Source organism: Equus przewalskii, chromosome 15 (genome assembly GCF_037783145.1).
Source record: "Equus przewalskii isolate Varuska chromosome 15, EquPr2, whole genome shotgun sequence".
NCBI lineage: Eukaryota > Metazoa > Chordata > Mammalia > Perissodactyla > Equidae > Equus > Equus przewalskii.
The window spans coordinates 85,970,199-85,987,262 of record NC_091845.1 but is presented as its reverse complement, the minus strand read 5'-3'; the positions used below and the strand labels follow the sequence as shown (position 1 = coordinate 85,987,262).

At 38.5% G+C, this 17,064-nt stretch overlaps 1 long non-coding RNA gene across 5 annotated transcripts in view; it reads right to left on the bottom strand.

The window, feature by feature from the left end:
* The window catches only part of LOC103551643 (uncharacterized), a 48,524-nt gene extending 31,813 nt beyond the window's left edge, over window positions 1–16,711 (bottom strand). Inside the window, exons 1-4 of one of the 5 annotated variants that reach the window (XR_545045.2) lie at window positions 16,637–16,711; window positions 15,742–15,796; window positions 12,512–12,613; window positions 8,295–8,378 (exon numbers count right to left, since the gene is read on the bottom strand). This is a non-coding gene — a long non-coding RNA (uncharacterized lncRNA). Of the gene's footprint in view, window positions 1–5,288; window positions 5,464–8,294; window positions 8,379–12,511; window positions 12,614–15,741; window positions 16,043–16,636 lie in introns of those variants that run through there. The other 4 variants (XR_011527636.1, XR_545044.2, XR_545043.2 and 1 more) reach the window with 4 other exon arrangements.
* Window positions 16,712–17,064: the final 353 nt, after the last annotated feature.

Here is a 17,064-nt window from a genome sequence, read left to right as displayed (position 1 = left end):
TTAAGCTGTCTTCCTAAGAAACAAAAATTCATGGTACCAGCCCACAGTGGATTCTCCCTTTTTTGCAATTTTAATTTGTGATGCATTGCATGTTGACGAAGATACTACAGTACCTCTTAAAGTAATAATGTTTTCTTGGGTGTGTGGTGGATACCCTCAAGAAGATTGTGAACTCCAATAGCATAGGGTTATACTTCACACTTAGATTCTTTCAGTTAGAAACTCTCCAATGAAGCAAGATGCTGTTGGGGATGCTGTTGAGTTTACTGTGAAGCGTCCTCTTAAGGAGGACCAGCTGGGGCATAGTCTAGCCATGTGTCACTCTAGCAATTGACTTGTTTTACCTTATGGTTATTTGAACCTCATAGCTAATTTCCCTCTCCTCTTTGTTTGCTAGAAAGCTTAGAGCGAAATTTGTGGAATTTTGGCATCAGTGTAGGGCTTCATGACATGTTTTCATCCTGTTTTATCATCTTTCATTTTTCTTTTATGCAAATTTCCTCACTGTGTTTATCTTCTGATAATATTGAAACCATCTACATGTCCTTCTTGGAAAAAGTTAGAAAAGCACACGATAAATAAAATATATTATTTGCCTCCTCCACTGTGTTATGGCAATGCTTGAAGAGGAAGAATGATTATGAAAGACCAGGTGAGGAAGGAAGGAAAGAAGGAAGACAGGCATAATTTGGAATATTACTTTCACTAATTTCAAAAGGAGTAATTTTTCTGGGTGGGTTAGACTAGTTCGGGTTAAAATAGCAATTCCCCATCTCAGGCACTCTCCTTTCCCATTCCTGTATTATTGGTCTCTATAGGACTTATACCTGGCATATCTCATTTGTTCCATTTTCGTTGTCTGTATCCTCCTACTGGAACGTCAGCTCCATGAAGAATTTGTTTGTTCCTTACATATCCCCACAACTTGTCACAGGGCCTGGCCCCAATTAGATACTCCATAAATATTGAATGAGTGAATAACAAAGAAATCACAACAATAGCATATGGATACAGGGTAGAAATAGTCTCGCTAAACTGGAAATATATCTTTTAGTTCTGTGTATTCCAATACCAGTTTGTGGATTTGGTTCAGTTATAATAATTTCCAACTTTATTTCCCTCCTTTATTTCCTTCATGATGATTTTGGGTTAAATGAACTACAGATGTAATGCCAAGTCCTTTTCTCAAATTCTATTAACAAAGATTTTTAAAAACTGTTTATTAACCAATTAGAATTCATGGGAAGAAGGGTTATTTCTGAAAATTTCTCCTATTCTCTCTTGTAACCGTTCTGAAAGGGCCTTTATTTCTGGATCAAGAATATGTTTCTTTTCACTTTTTAAAGATTATAAAATCTTCTCTAGACAGACCTGCAAACTTAAACAGATAAGACAGACCTTAATGGCTTTATTCTGTGACAATTTTGAATGAGTAACTGTTCTCGAATTGAAAGGTATTAGTGCTGGCTCTAAGTGTAACGAAAGTCCCTCAGGTTAGAGGTCAAGTGAAGTAGACATGGATCAAATATGTGATGATTTTATGAATGAGGACAGCTGTGTGCTAAAAACAGATGCAAACAACTCATATTTGCCATTCCTTTTCACTACTGGCAGACTTTCACCATTTACCTACATGACCTTGCCATTTCTTTAGTTTATGTTCCCTGCAGCTTCATATAATAGCAGTTTGATTCAGTTCTCTTTTGTACCTGTACTTCAAAAATTTCGTCTTTTTGAGCTCATTTTCATAGCAGGAAGTAAACGAACTCTTTTCAGGACAATCAAAGACATATGAGGTAGGTCATATTTACCCTCTAAAGATCCTGCATTTTGCCCATTTATGTCAATATTCTTCCTATTTTACTATGTGCTAGGCTCTAGGGGGGCTCCAAAGGGGAACAAGCCCTTAAGGAGCTCAGTCCAGTGGGAAAAACAGACACACACGTATCAACACTTTACAGCTGAAGCTCTGAGGTGGCGTGAGTCCACTGTGGAGCACGGAGGAAAGAGTGACAGATGTCCGCATGTGCTGACATTAGGGAACCTGGCAGGAAAAGGAGAGCTTGCAATGTCACAAAGGAGCTTTGGAGCATGAGAGGTGACCCTGTGCTGGGGAAAAAATGTGGCTAGAAATGCATCGTAGCAGAAGGTCGAGGGCCTGGTGGCCATGTTCAGTTCTGTGTAATTTTCCTTCTGGGTCCAGAGAGTGCTCAGTGCTCCTCTAGTAAAGAAATGTCAAGAAATCGGTCCCACCCACAGTCTGCTGGTCAGCAACGCTGGAGACCACGTGCTTATTTGAGAATGCTTAAGGTAGTGAAACGGTCTTAGGTATCAGAGGAAAAAGAATGATGTATTTTAAACATTTTTCATATAAAAATTCATAAAAGGAAGCAACTGACATACAAAATTCATTTAGTCACTCAACAAATTCATTGTACACAAGAGAATACAATGAAGATTGAGCTTCCCTCCTACTCAGACTCCAATCCTTCTCCTCAGAGATTGCTATTAGCAAATTTTTATGGTTTCTTTCCCCAAATTTAAAATATATAAAATCATATGCAGCTTCCAGGATCGGACCATGAAGAACTCCATAGCCCAGAAAACAAGCAACGCTGGCTAAGCTATAAAAAAGAGAAAGCCCCTGAAAAAGTCTCTAAGTTCATACAGCAAACGAAGAAACATTTATTCCAGAAAATGTACTAAAATTAGACGAAAACAGAGAATCTGTGGCATTTGAGGCACAATCCTTTCCTTCCTTCTTGCCCATCTCAACTCAGCATGAGTACATTTCCCCCTGGCATGTCCTGCCCAAGGACATGGAGTTTGCTCACCTCAGCTCCCAATCAAAGGTTACTGAGATTGAGGCCGCTGGCCTTTCCCATCCCCTCCAACTCTAGAGGGGAGAGGCTAAAGTCATGGTGAGTGTGGCCAAGAGCTGAGGGGCTCCCTCTTTCGTCCCAGTCCTTACCAGTAGGAAGAAGCTATTCCCCAGGTAGAGCTGGCTGAGGATACTGGGAACCCAACCGCCCTCACCCAAGTGCCCTCATGGTGCAGAGGCTCCAAGCTGGGAGAGGCAAGCCAGGAAGACCAGAGGCTGCCTCCCGGCCCAAAGCACAGCATAGTGGCTCAACTTTAGCCCATGGGGAGAAGTGCATAAGAAAAGAGAGCGCAGAGCTCTCCCCAAAGGACCAGACTTTATTTGAATAAAATGTTCAATTTCAATTACATCTGAAAATCAATTAATGTAATATCTCTTATCAATAGAACAAAATATCTCACATGACCATCCCAATAGATGCAGAAAAAGTATTAACAAAATTCAACACTGATTCATGATAAAAACAGTCAACAAACTAGGAACGGAAGGGAATTTCCTCAATCTGATAAAGGGCATCTATGAAAACCCACAGCTAACATCATATTTAATGATAAAAAATTGAATGCTTTCCCCTTAAGATCAGGCACAAGACAAGATTCTTTGCTCTCTTAAGATTGTACTAGAGATAGTGTACACGCAGTAAAATTTTGCTGGATATTGCTGACATAGCATCCAAAAATGAACTGTTTAATTGTAATTGAGGTTGAACACTTCTCATATGTTGTTATTTTCAATAGTATTTTTGCATGCTGCCTGTTTATGTCTCGACCTGTTTTTATTTGCTCTTGGTTTTTGTATTGATTTATGAAAACTTTTTATATATTAAGAACCCTGTCTATATATTTTATGTATAAATGTTTTGCAAACTTTTTTCAGTTTGTCATTTGATACTTACTACTGATATTTTTTACCGTCTTAAATATTAAGTTAATTGCATTTGTTTTATGTTTTACATCTTTGTTAGAAAGGGTTTCCTGCTTTCAAGATTTAAAAAATAAATCCCTGGCTTGGTTGTTATAATATTTAAATTTTGGTCCATCCAGAATTATGATATAAAGATGACTATAGGAATCCAGCTTGTTCTCTCTAATAGTTGACCAATTGCTCCCTCACCATTAAAAAGAAAATCCGTCTTCTTCTTATCATATTGCAATGCCATTTTATCATTTATTAAATTACTATCTGGGTTTTTAAAAAATGTGTATTTGGGTTATTTATCATATTCCATTTCCATTGTTCCACGTAGGGAGAGGCAGTCCAACATGAGTCCTGACCATGCCTGAATAATCTTGCAGAGTGTGCAAGGCTCACATACTTCCTGATACCGAGCAGTCTCCGCATCTAGTTACACAGGTCAACACTACCCTAGAACTGTTCGCTTCCCGGGACAGGAGCTGGGGGAGACGGGCTTGTTCATTACTTGCTACAATGTTTACTGTTTGCTCAAAAAATGCTAGGCCCTTTGCCCTGGATTCCTCCCCTTAAATAAAACCCTCTGCACATGCAGGTGTCATCTGGGCTCATGGCGCAATCCCAGCGGAATTTGTGGGCAAAGGTAAGCACTGCAGATATGCTGATGGTCATGCTGCTTGTTGTATTGTGCATAAAGAAGTCTTTCCTCTGACGAGGGAGCTTCACATCTCCTGTCAGCATCCTTGAAACAGTCACAGGCTAGCTGATTAGCTTGTACATACAGTAAAATCTCAAACTCTTCAAAGTTTTTGGCAATCTGAATGTTTATTCATGTTAAACTGTTTTAATTATTATAATTTTAAATATACATTTTAATAAATGGTAGGATTATGCCCTCCAATATTTTCTCTTCATTAAGTTTCCTGATCGTTTGATGTCCTTGTTTAACCTGAAAATAAAACCTGGCAGTAATTTTGTTGGGTTCACTTTGAATAAAAATAAATTGATTTAAGGAGAATGAACATCTCCAAAATATTTCTAAGAACTAGATATGTGTTACTATTTATTCATGTATTTTGGTATGATGCTCAATGGCAGTTTTTTAAACTTAGGCCCTGCATACTTTGCTAGTTATATTATTTTGTAGTTTATAGTTTGTTTTATTCTTAAAGATTGAATTTTTAGATGACTTTTTTATATTGGTCAAGGTGGCTAGATTATGTTGTGAAAACAAAAATGCCAAAATTTCAGTAGCTTAAAACAGTTTTTTTTCTTACATACACTAGCTACGCTTCTAACACGGGTTGTTGGGAGGGGAGCTCTGGGTCGAGCACGGATCTCCAGCTGAGATATCTGTTATCACTCAGCACCTAACTGCTGAGTCAATGCCAAATACTTGAGGATTTTGATTCAGGAGCATCCACTTTCAGTAGCAGTTTTTGTGTTAGATAACTCCAGCTCTCATACCAGTGAAACACTCAAAAGTCAATGACTTAACACATAAAAATTTTATTTCTTGCACACATAATAATTCAGTTTATGTTTTTCAGTTAGCCAGAATGACAAAGGCTCATTCTATTACGTGGCCCCATCATCTTCAACACAGGGTTCCTAGGTGTCTCTGAAGGTTGTCTTTATTCTATTTGTAGGAGGAGGAGAGACACCTCTAACTGCAAGAGAGAATGTGAAAATAGTCCAACTGTGGGTCCGGGAAGAAACTAAAATGTACGAAAAGCTGATCGAGAGCACAAAATTTGCTAAGCTTGTCATTTGCAATATCTTGGAGACTGAGCGTGTGTCAACTGAGGCCGTAGCTACAGGAAAAGTAGTTGGAAGAGCCTCAGTGGCCTCTAGCCTGCTGTGGCAAGAAAGATACGAGCTTAAGCAATAACTGCCAGGTTTTTCAACAGAACTTGGAAGAATTGGAACAGATTCGAGAAATCAATGGCCTTATAGGATTAGAAAATGAAAGTGATTCTGAGCCTCCAACAGTAAGAGGTGATTGAAAAAGGCTCCAAGTGTGTATTAGTCTGCCCAGGCTGTCATTACCAATACCAAGCCTAGGGAGCTTCAACAACAGGGATTTATCTTCTCACAGTTCTGGAGGCTGGAAGTTCAAGATTAAGATGCTGTCAGGATTGATTTCTGGTGAGACCTCTCTTCCTGGCTTCTCCCTGTGTCTTCAAGTAGGCTTTCCACCGTGTGTGTGCTGAGAGAGAGCTCTCTGGCGTCTCCTCCTCTTCTTACAAGGACACCAGACCTTCCAGATTATGAACTCACTCTTAAAACCTCATTGAAGCTTAATTAGCTCCCCAGGGGCTGCATCTCCAAATACAGTCACATTGGGAGTTACGGCTTCAACATATGGACTTTTAGGGACACAGAAGGGCGAACAGAGTCAAGTTTTGCTGGCCTGTAAGCCATTTTGTCTCTTTGATATGATTTTTCAAATCTGTTTTAGACTTTGCTGTATAGTTGTCTTTTCTACCTAATTCCCAAGTTCTGAGAGAAACCTCACTTTTGATCCACATACTGGCTAGATTCAGTTGTCTGGAAATTACTTCTCTTCTGCCCATATTCAATTCCCCCTGAAGCAAAGAGTGCAAATTTCACAGGTCATCTTCTGTAAAATTGGTTCAAGTTGCTACCTGGCGCTGGTGGAGTTATTCTTGGTTTGCTGACTCATCATCTTTCTCATTATCCAAGATTAAGGTGTGCATCCTGAATGATGGTGACTTCATCAAGGCAAGTGTGATCTTTTGGTCCTTATTAAGGTGGTCAGTCTCTTTTTCCCAAGCTGTACTTATTTATTTTACTATATATACTTAAAATAGTTTAAGATTAGTTTAAAATTCCAGAACCAGGCAGACTTTATCTCAGGCTACTACAATAATTCTCAGATATATTATCAACACTATTGTAATAAAACCTTACAATACAGTCTTTATAATATAATGGAATATGGGAAGTTTTCAGAATATTATTGATTAGTAATGCCCTGATTTTCCAAAAGAGTATTCTGGAAGCTGACCTGAGATGATTTTAATACATAAGTCCAGCAAAATTCCAGATAGGATTTTAGAAATAATTGTCTTCTATCATCTCAAAACACTCATCAAAACAAAATTTATCTGATGCAGGAATAAACAAATTAAGTGCTAAAATGGGGTATAACAAGAGCAGAATCGCCAGGAAAGCAATGCAATGACTAGAGAGTTACCTCATCAATCAGGAATAGCAAAGAATAAAATAAAATAATCAGGAGGAAGAAATTGATAGATATTGCCTATTAAGATATTAAGGAAGTGGTCCATGAATTGTCCATCTTAATTCCAAAAGGATATGAAAGAAGTTGAGATTCAGGGCATCTGCTGATGGGGTATTGAGTGAGAACTACTATTATTATAACTGTAAGCCTATTAAATGCATTAAATGCAACGCTGGAATCGTCTCAGAAACTTAGGTTATATCAAAAAGTTCTTAACAGGTCAAATAGATCATATTCAAGAGAGAAAGAAAGAAAAAGCCCTGGGTTTGTATATATAAGAAAACTTTATAATGGCAAAAGAAGGAGGCATGGATTTACAACTCTAGAAAAGGAGGGGGGGAGGAGCAGGAGCAGGTCATCTTGGGGGAAACTGTCCGACTTCAAGATCTCTGTGAACCAATACTGTCTCTCAGATACTCAGAGCTGCCACGCTGGCATCAACATCGCCCCCAAAAGCCATTGGAAGTGAAGACAGTATTCACAGAATTATAGAATTTGAGTCTAGAGTTGTAATTATCCCACACTCTTTGGGCAAGAACTCAGCTGGAAGGATTATGTGAGATTCTGAGTGCCATGTTTTCAAAGGACACCGAGCTGCTCTATGTGTAGAAGGGCTGAGCAAACCCGGTGGTGAAAAATTTGGGACTATTTTACAGGATAAATAGTGAATAGACCCAATAATATTTCATCTTGGAATGAGATAGCTTTGAGTTAAATATGATGGTTGATTTATTGAATTAAAAATATTTGAAGGGTTAATATGTGGACATTGGATTAGAATTCTGTACCTATACATTATGCTCATCTAGGAATCCACCTGCTTTCTGGAGACTCCTCCAAGACTAATATTTTATAATTCTAAAAGTTAAAGATTTCAATTAATCTGTGCAAAATCGTTCAGAATAACAAGGACTAAGCTTCGGAAATATGGTAGCTTTGAACCAATGTAAAAACTTCCTTAATAGAATCACAATGTAGACAGGTTAGGAGTACAAACTCTTGAGATAGACCATCAGGTTCAAATCTCATCTCCACCACTTACTGTGTGACAAATGGCAAATTACCCTTTCTGTGCCTTAGTCTGCCCACCCATAATAGTAGCACCTAAATCATAAGTCTATATTGAAGAGTTAAAATATGACTTAAAATGCTACCAGGCATATCGTAAATTCTACATAAATGTTAGCCATTATTATTCTTAAAGTTGTTGGGCAACAGAACAGGCTGTCTTACGAGCAATCACGCTGGTGGGGCCATGTTGGTCAATCTTGCTCAATGATTCCTTGATTTCTTTGTCTCTTCGTCATAGAGATGAACCTAGTTGGAAAGATATGAATAGGAAATAGTCATGCCTAAGAGAGTTCGGTGTCTTCCTGCCTCTATCCTACAAGAGGAGCAAGGGAGAGTGGTGAAGGTGCTGGTTTTCCCACAGGAGAACCATTGATTTTTGTAAATAAATATAAAGTTAAAATAAAGTATAAGTACTGCCATCCAGAAAACTTTACAGAGTAAACAGTTGAATGTAAGCCACTGGATTAGTGTCATTTCTATTGTGCAGGGGAGTGAGAGTGAGGCAAGATGACTTCTAGTCCTAGACGCAGATGCAGCGTCTGGATTAGCACACAGGCAATGGATCTTCCATCGCTGATTTCGAATGCCATCAACTCGCAGCACACCAGTGGAACGAAATCACCTCCTCATACAAAGTAAATCACTAGAGCTAAAGTTATTGGACTATCACAAGATGAATTAAAATTTATCTGCTTTCTGAATGAAGCATTTGAAATGCAAAAGCAAGGCTGATGTTTCCGTCTCCCTCTCAGAGGTCTGGCCTGGGCCTCTCCTACAGCAATTATCACCATCTCCCAGTTGATCTCTTGGCTCTGAAAGCACGTGATGTCGTATCATTTTCACATAGCCAAATGTTTTATCAAAGCACCTTGCCCAAGAAGTGAACTCAAACATTTTTGAATACATGCATGAAGTTACTTGTAAAAGCTGAAAGTATTGGATAGTGTTAGATGAACAAGAGTTTTCGTTAATACCTGTTTGTGCCCTCATTGAAGCTTGATATTGGGACATTTATAAAAAAGTTAAACAATTAAGCTCAGACTCTGAGCTTATTGAAAACATGAATGATTTCTAATTCACATCTGCATTCCAAGTTTCTCCTATGGTTCCAGGCACATATATAACAGTAGGTGCACAAAAATGTTATCAAATTCAGGCCCAATCTGATCAATTATTGAAGATTATCTGATACAACTACTACTAATAACAACAACAATCAGGAAAATAGCTTTTGATATTTCTTAAGATCTTTTTATAATTCACCAGGGCAAATACTTAAAATGCATTATTTTATTTAATCCTCACGGCAAATCTATGACATATGTATTGTTAAACACTGTATGAATCTAACATAAGGACACATCACTGGATTTAGGGCCCGTCCAGATAATCCACTCAAGATCCTTAAGTTATTTATATCCACAAAGACCCTTTTTCCAAATTAAGTCATATTCACAGGTTCTGGGGGTTAGGATATGGACACATCTTTTTGGGGGCCATCATTCAACTCACTACACTGTTATAACAAAAGACCATACGCCTAGTGGCTTAAACAATACAAATGTATGGCCTTACAGCTCTATATGTCAGAAGTCTGCTACTAGGCTCACCAGGTTAAAATCAAGATGTTGGCAGGACTATGGTCCTTTCTGGAGACTCTAGGATTGAGTCTGGTTCCTTGCCATTTTCAGCTTCTAGAATGCACCCACATTACTTGGCTCATGGTCTCCTTCCTTTATCTAAAACAAACCACACTGCATGTGATGCTTCTGTCATCACATCTGTCTCTGACCACAGGTAGGGAAGGTTTTCTACTTAACTTGACCACGTCTGCAAAATCCCTTTTGCCATGTACAGTAACATATCCAGAGGTTCCAGAGATTAGGACATGGACATCATGAGGGGGCTATTATTCTGCCTACTGCACAATGTCTAACACCTGGTGTTACTTCAGAACCATGTTTGAAGACAGATTTAAAGATCAGTGATGCTACTACCCTCACAGGAGCTGAAGATAGTGTCCTTATCAATGGAAGCCCGCAGACACATCCCAGACAACCAGAAACGTGTCTTATCAGGGCTACAGTCCCTGTTCTGCTAGTCTTCTTCGGCTCACTGCTATTTCCAACATAAGCTCCAGATCGTCCCTGATGAAACCTAAACCATCTGAAGAGATGTGATCGTTATGAAACTCCTATTCAGACCAGGCCATGGTGGCTCCTCAAGGTGCCACGATGGTGGACAGCTCTTGCACAGGATCATCGTCACCCACAATAAATTTGCTCTGCTCCACCAGTGCTATAGTTCTTTAAATACGTTAACGTGAATATTTACCTAAGGGGCAAGATGGTCACTGGGATGGCTGCATTGAGACAGACTCCTGCTGTCCCTTGACTCATGGACCCTAAACTGCCAATCCCCCTTCAACTGTGGTCTGTTGTCAGGGAAAAACAAGTCTTGCTTTTGTCTACAGAAGTGACATTCCCTGGCCAGGGCCTTTGGTGAAGGTCATCCTGGTCTAACTGAACAGGTTTTATTTTATTTTTTTTAAAGATTTTATTTTTTTCCTTTTCTCCCCAAAGCCCCCCGGTACATAGTTGTGTATTCTTCGTTGTGGGTCCTTCTAGTTGTGGCATGTGGGACGCTGCCTCAGCGTGGTTTGATGAGCAGTGCCATGTCCGCGCCCAGGATTCGAACCAACAAAACACTGGGCCGCCTGCAGCGGAGCGCGCGAACTTAACCACTCGGCCACGGGGCCAGCCCCTAACTGAACAGGTTTTAAACACTGGACTTATCAGAGATTGTATGAAGCCAATTTTCTTTCCAAAATTTATTTTAATAATTTTGCCACAATTAGTTTCTGTTGGATGAAATTTAGAAAGCTGACTGATACAGAAACTTTCTCAGTCTGTTCAATATGCTAGATTTCATTCTAGAGAAAGGCTTAGTCTTTCAATGTGATGTTAATTCTCTCAGACACTTCCGTTTTGCCTCTATATGTTGAAATATTTTAATTATAATATTGCTGCTTTCCATCAAATTGCAATGACCTAATATGTCATTTCTCTTTGATGTCTAGTTAGTATCTGGCCTAAAGAACCAAAAAAAAAAAAAAAAAAAAAGCAGAAAAATTCAGTCTAAAGAATGACAAAAATAAAATAGATTGTCTACAGCAGGTCATAAGAGAGACACCACAGTCTATTACAATGACCTTCTGCAATTTCATTAACATCTCTGGGTATCAGTTTCTAAATTTTTTATTGTGACAAACAAGGGATATGAAACCCAATATTATATGTAGAAATGTTATTATGCCTCTCATTTAGTAGGTACTTGATAAATGATTGTTGACACAACATAGATCTTGATAAAATTATTATTTTATATGATTATTTATGATTTTCAATAACAATTTTGAAAAAGATTGAAATCTTGTAGAAGAACTAACATCTGGTTCAGAATGATTACTGTATGTAGTTGGGATGTTATGAAGGACAGCATAAATCCACAGCATTCTAAGATCCAAGTCTTACAATAGATCCCTACTGGTTAAATATGTAAAAATGACTCTTTTACTCTTTAAAAAATTTTCTGCTTTGGAAAAAAAGAACTATGAGCTAATGGGCTGCCTAGTGAAACAAAAGAGCTCAGTGCTTAATTTATTACCTGACTGTTTCTCTTGATCCCTAAAGATCACCTCCTGCATTGACCTGGAATGCACTGACCATGAGCCAAGCCCATGATGTGGGTCTTAAGCATTTATAATTATTAATTCCAGATTTGGGCTTTGAGACTTGTATCACTCAAGGTCCAAACAGGAAAATAGAAAACTCTCTAAGAATTTAAAACAGAGGGGATTTGGTTGCACAAGTGAAGAGATGGCTGAGAAGTCAAATAGAGTATATAAAGGCAACCCAGAGGCTAGCAATAGCAGGAAGCTACCATCAACCTAGGCTGCAGAGTCAAAGGGAGAATGTGCTGTGAAATTCTAGGGGCTGAAGTCACTAGAGGAAGCTAGAAACACATTAGCCCTGTCTGGTGTGAACTAGAGCCATAAGGAAACAGATCTATGGCTGGAGACACCACCCAAGGTGAGAAAGAGAAAGTCATCACCCAAGGCAGAGACAGAGGGAAAGAGAAAGAGAAAGACAGAGAAAAAGAGAAAGAGACAAAAAGAAAGAGAAAGAGAGAGAGAAAGAGAAAGAGAGAAACAGAGAGAAAGAGAAAGAGAGATACCAGACAAAGACAGAAAGAAAGAGAAAGAGAGAGGAAGAGAGAGAGAAAGAGAAAGAGCGAGGGGGAGGAAGAGAAAGAGAAAGAGAGAGAGGGAGGAAGAGAAAGGGAAAGACAGAGAGAAAGAGAAAGAGACACCAAATTACCTTGGCATCTTTCTCCCATCCTTCAGTCTCCTGCAAGTGCCTTATATTGGCTGAACACAACCAAAAGTCAGCTGGGTAAATGCAGTCTGCAGGGATTAGCTGCTGTGAAAAAGAGCAGAAACGGACCGAAAATATGGATCTGAATGCTAATAGGTCCAGAACTGGCTCTCTGCCTAGAGGAGTATTATTTGCTCCCAGAATGGATCCAGTTCTTACAAAACATTCAATAGAGTGGGAACCAAAGTAAAGGCATCGTGGGTCTTCCTAAAGTTCATTCCTCAAGTTCAGTAAGGTCTAACTTTATCAACTCCATCAAGAAATCCAGTGATCTTACTTTATTCTCCACTGTCGCCTTTCCAAATCTTTCTCTTGAATTATTGCAGTAGCTACCTCAGTAGGCTCACCATCTTTTATACTGTGGAAAGTCTGATGGCGCTCATCAGACGAGAATTCTTTTCCAATTACAAAGTGGATTACATGGCTCTTCACTCATCACTTCCCTCCTCAGTGCCTTCCTTTGCTCCTGGAATAAAGATCCCCATCTATGACTTGACTGTGAGGCCCTCTGTGGCTGGCCTTCCAGGTGCATTTTCTCATACTTTGTTTCAACCGTTCTGGCATTTTTATAGCTAAAAAACATGTACCATTTTACCTTTCATTAGAGGCTCATCACATGGGATAGTCCCTCTACTTGGAATGCCATTTACCCAATTAACTTTAACTCTTTTTTTCGGTCAGCACTCTCTGACCGTGGTTATGTGTCTTTAAAACACTGTGCACCTTTCCTCATAATTAGTTACTACATATTGTAATTACATGCTTGAAATGGGGGTGTTTCATGATGGCTAGTCTACCTGAGAGAGTCCTAGGTTCTTTCTCTTTCCCAAAACCAACGTCCTTCTCTGCTCCCTTCTTGTGTGAGCCTTTGTCAAAGTCCCCCTCATGGAAATCACGTTGGGGGCTTCCCGCTCCCTCCTGCCAGGATTCTGCCTGGCACACACTCTTCTGGTTTCACAGGGCAGTAAAGCAGTTTCTTTCTGTTTTGACATGGGCACAAAGTCCCAGAGTGTGAATCAAGGGAAGAGATGGAAGGGAACAGATATATCCATGCATGTAGCACGTGCAGTCAGTTGACTTTGGACAAAAGTGCCTAAGCAATTCAATGGAGGACAGTCTCTTCAAATAAAAGTGCTGAAAAGTTAAACAGCCAGAGATGAAAAAAAAAAGCACAAATCAAAGTATACCTTTATTTCATACTATGTGCAAAAAATTCACTTGAAATAGATCATACATCTAAATGTAAAAGCTAAAGCTACAAAACTTCTAGAGGAAACTATAGGAAAAATCTTTGTCATCTCGGGTTTGACAAAGATTTCTTAAACATGACACAAAATACATGAATGGAAATACATGAAAGGAAAGTTAACAAATTAGACTTTATCAAAATTATACTCCTTAGCTCTTCAAAATATACTCTTGAGAAAACGATTATGCACACCATAAACTGAGAGAAAATATTTGCAAAACTATTATCTGAAAAGCACTCATATCTAGAATCCGTACCTCTTAGCACTCCACAATAAGTCGACGTGCAGCAGCACTGAAAAGTGGGCTAAAAACTTGACACACTTCTCCCAGGAAACACACAGATAGCAAAAAATCACATAAAAATAGGTTCGGCATAATTAATCATTAGGGAAACGCTAATGAATTTCATAATAACAGTCCACCATCCTCACAATAAAATGGCTAAAATTTGAAAGTCTGACCACTCTCCATCTTGGAGAACATGTGAAGCCCCTTAAACTCTCATCCACGGCCGGTGGGAACGCAAAATGGTGCCGCCACTCTGGAGATAGTTTCACAACTTCAAAAGTCTTAAACATACATTTACCCGATCACTCAAACATTGTTCCAGGTATTCACCCAAGACAACAAAAGCTTTGCACTCAACGATCACAATGGCTTCATTTGTAATACCCAAATCTAGGAAGAAGTCAAATGTCCATCAAAATACGAATGAGTAAAAAAATTGCGGTTTATCATACAACAGAATACTATTCAGCAATAAAAAGGACAACTATTAATACAGACAGCAGTGTGTCTAAATCACAAAATAAACATACTGAATGGAAGAAGAAAGACCAAAAAGACAATATACTATTAGATTTTACATATATCAAATTCTATGAAATGCAAACTCATCTATAGTGGCAGAAAACAGATCAGTGACAAAACCCAGAATGGGGTGAAGGAGGGTTAAGAAAGGGAGGAAGGGATTACCAAAGAGTGCAAGGAAATTTTAGGAGGTGACAGATACGTTCTTTAACTGGATTGAGATGATGGTTTCATCTGCGCATATATTTACCAAAATCCATCAAATTTTAACCTGAAATATGTACAGTTCATTGAAAATCAATTATATCTCAATAAAGCTGAAAAAGAAAGAAAGGAAAAGAAAAAGAAGAAAGAAAGAAAGAAAAAGAGAGAAACAAAGAAAGAAAGAAAGAAAAAGAGAGAAACAAAGAAAGAAAGAAAGAAAAAGAGAGAAACAAAGAAAGAAAGAAAGAGAGAAAAAAAAAGAAAGAAAGAAAGAAAAAGAGAGAAAGAAACAAAGAAAGAAAGAAAAAGAAAGAGGGAAAGAAAGAGTCTTCCTGCCCAGTGCTGTACACTTAAAAAAAAATGAACTTAGTTTGGAGATCATTTTATTCCAATACATAGAAACAAGCTTCTTCCCCCTTAAACCATTGTTTTGTAATCCACTGGACGGATATATCATAATTTATTTAAATTTCCCACTGATATATATTGGACGTGTTTCCAATCTTTTAGTGTAAATAACACTCAGGTGATGAACAGACTAGTATATAAATTATTTAACATGTGTTCAACAATATCATAGGAGAAATCCACAGAAGTGGGTTTATGAGATCAAAGGTTTTGTATATATTATATATTGTATATTACACATATATATTTTGCTGTTATTTGCCAAATTGACCTCCATGAGATTTGAACCAATTTACTCTCGCACAGCTTTATTTCTCCATTATTCACATTATACATCAATTTCCCTCTTTCGTATCTGAAGCCCTCCCCACACTTCTGAAAATACCTCCCAGTCATCAGTGTCTTCTTAATTCCGTGATTAAAATAGCTCTCAAATTCCACTGGCCTTGCTTTAGTTAAGACTTTTATTAAGACACTGAGACTCTTGAATAGACACTTACTTGGTCACTCCGACATCTCTGTTTCCTGTTTATCCGTCTTGCACACAATCACCACCTGTCTCGAATCATAGAACAGTCACATCACTGTTCTGGCGAACTCCGTCCAAGCTTCGCCACTAACCGCAGAACCCGGATATAAACACGTCCAGCTTTCCCGGATCTGCAGTCAGCTAGCCTTGAACATTTCTTCCTCCAAGAAGATTCTCACCACCTGCACGTTTTGCTTTTAACCTGCACTGAAATGGTGTCTGCCAAACACGCTGCTCTGTCACACTGCTCTGTCCTTGAGCCGCATTTGTGTGACCGGGGATGCCTCTCCCTCCCCTTCTCTGACTAGGGAATTTCTACTCTTCCATTAAGACACAATTAACTGTGGCATCAGTGATATGTGACTAGTCTTCTTGATGTTGCCCTTCACACCCTTCCTTCAAATAATCACAAAAAAAAAAAAGAGAGAAAAAGAGGAAGTCATCAATTCTGAAAAAGGAAGCATCTTGGAGGCAATCCTATTCACTGAAAGATTCATGACGCTGAGTTGAGCAATCACAATTCGTGATCAATAAAGTCTTTGCTCAGTGCATTAGCAAAACCACCTCACCCTTCCTAGACAAGGCGATCAGAAAACCACTGGGTCAAAGATAGTGAGGGAAGGCAGGCAGTGGCAACAGGAAGCTTCCTAGCTGACATGCCTGCTGGCGGTTGTGGTTTTGCACTTAATAAGTTTTATTTAAAGCGTCGGAAAACTGAGGATTAAGAGAAAATTTATGTCAGTTTACTTGCAACCTGTGTATACTTATTAAACTCTGGAAATTGGGGCTTTTGTCAAAATGCGATTCTGAGAGGTTGTTTTTATCACCATTTAAGTCAGAGTATTTAGAACTAAGAGGAAACCTACACTGTTTTGGACAAGTACTGGGCCTTCATAGATCTCTGTTCTTTGATCGGTAAGCAGAAAAAGATTAACAATATTCTTATTAAGGAAAAAAAACTACAGAGCAAAGAAAACAAAAATCATAGTTGACAGAAGAAAAAGGTACCCCTCAGACTTATTTACTATAGATATCAGAATGTATTTTTAAAAAGTTACTTTATATTAGTCTTATTAGGCTTCAAATGTTTTAAAAGAAAAAAAAGACTATTTCAAGATAAAAAACCGCATTGAACTTTTTCAAGGAAACTAAAACTTTGCAGTAGAATTAAAATCCATGTTGTTGGCAGTGGAGAAATCTAAGTGCCGCAACAAATTATGGTAATTAGGAAAGTTATGGCTAGACAAATCCTAGCAAACATTTGAAGTGCAGAGATAGAAAGAAAAAAAGAATA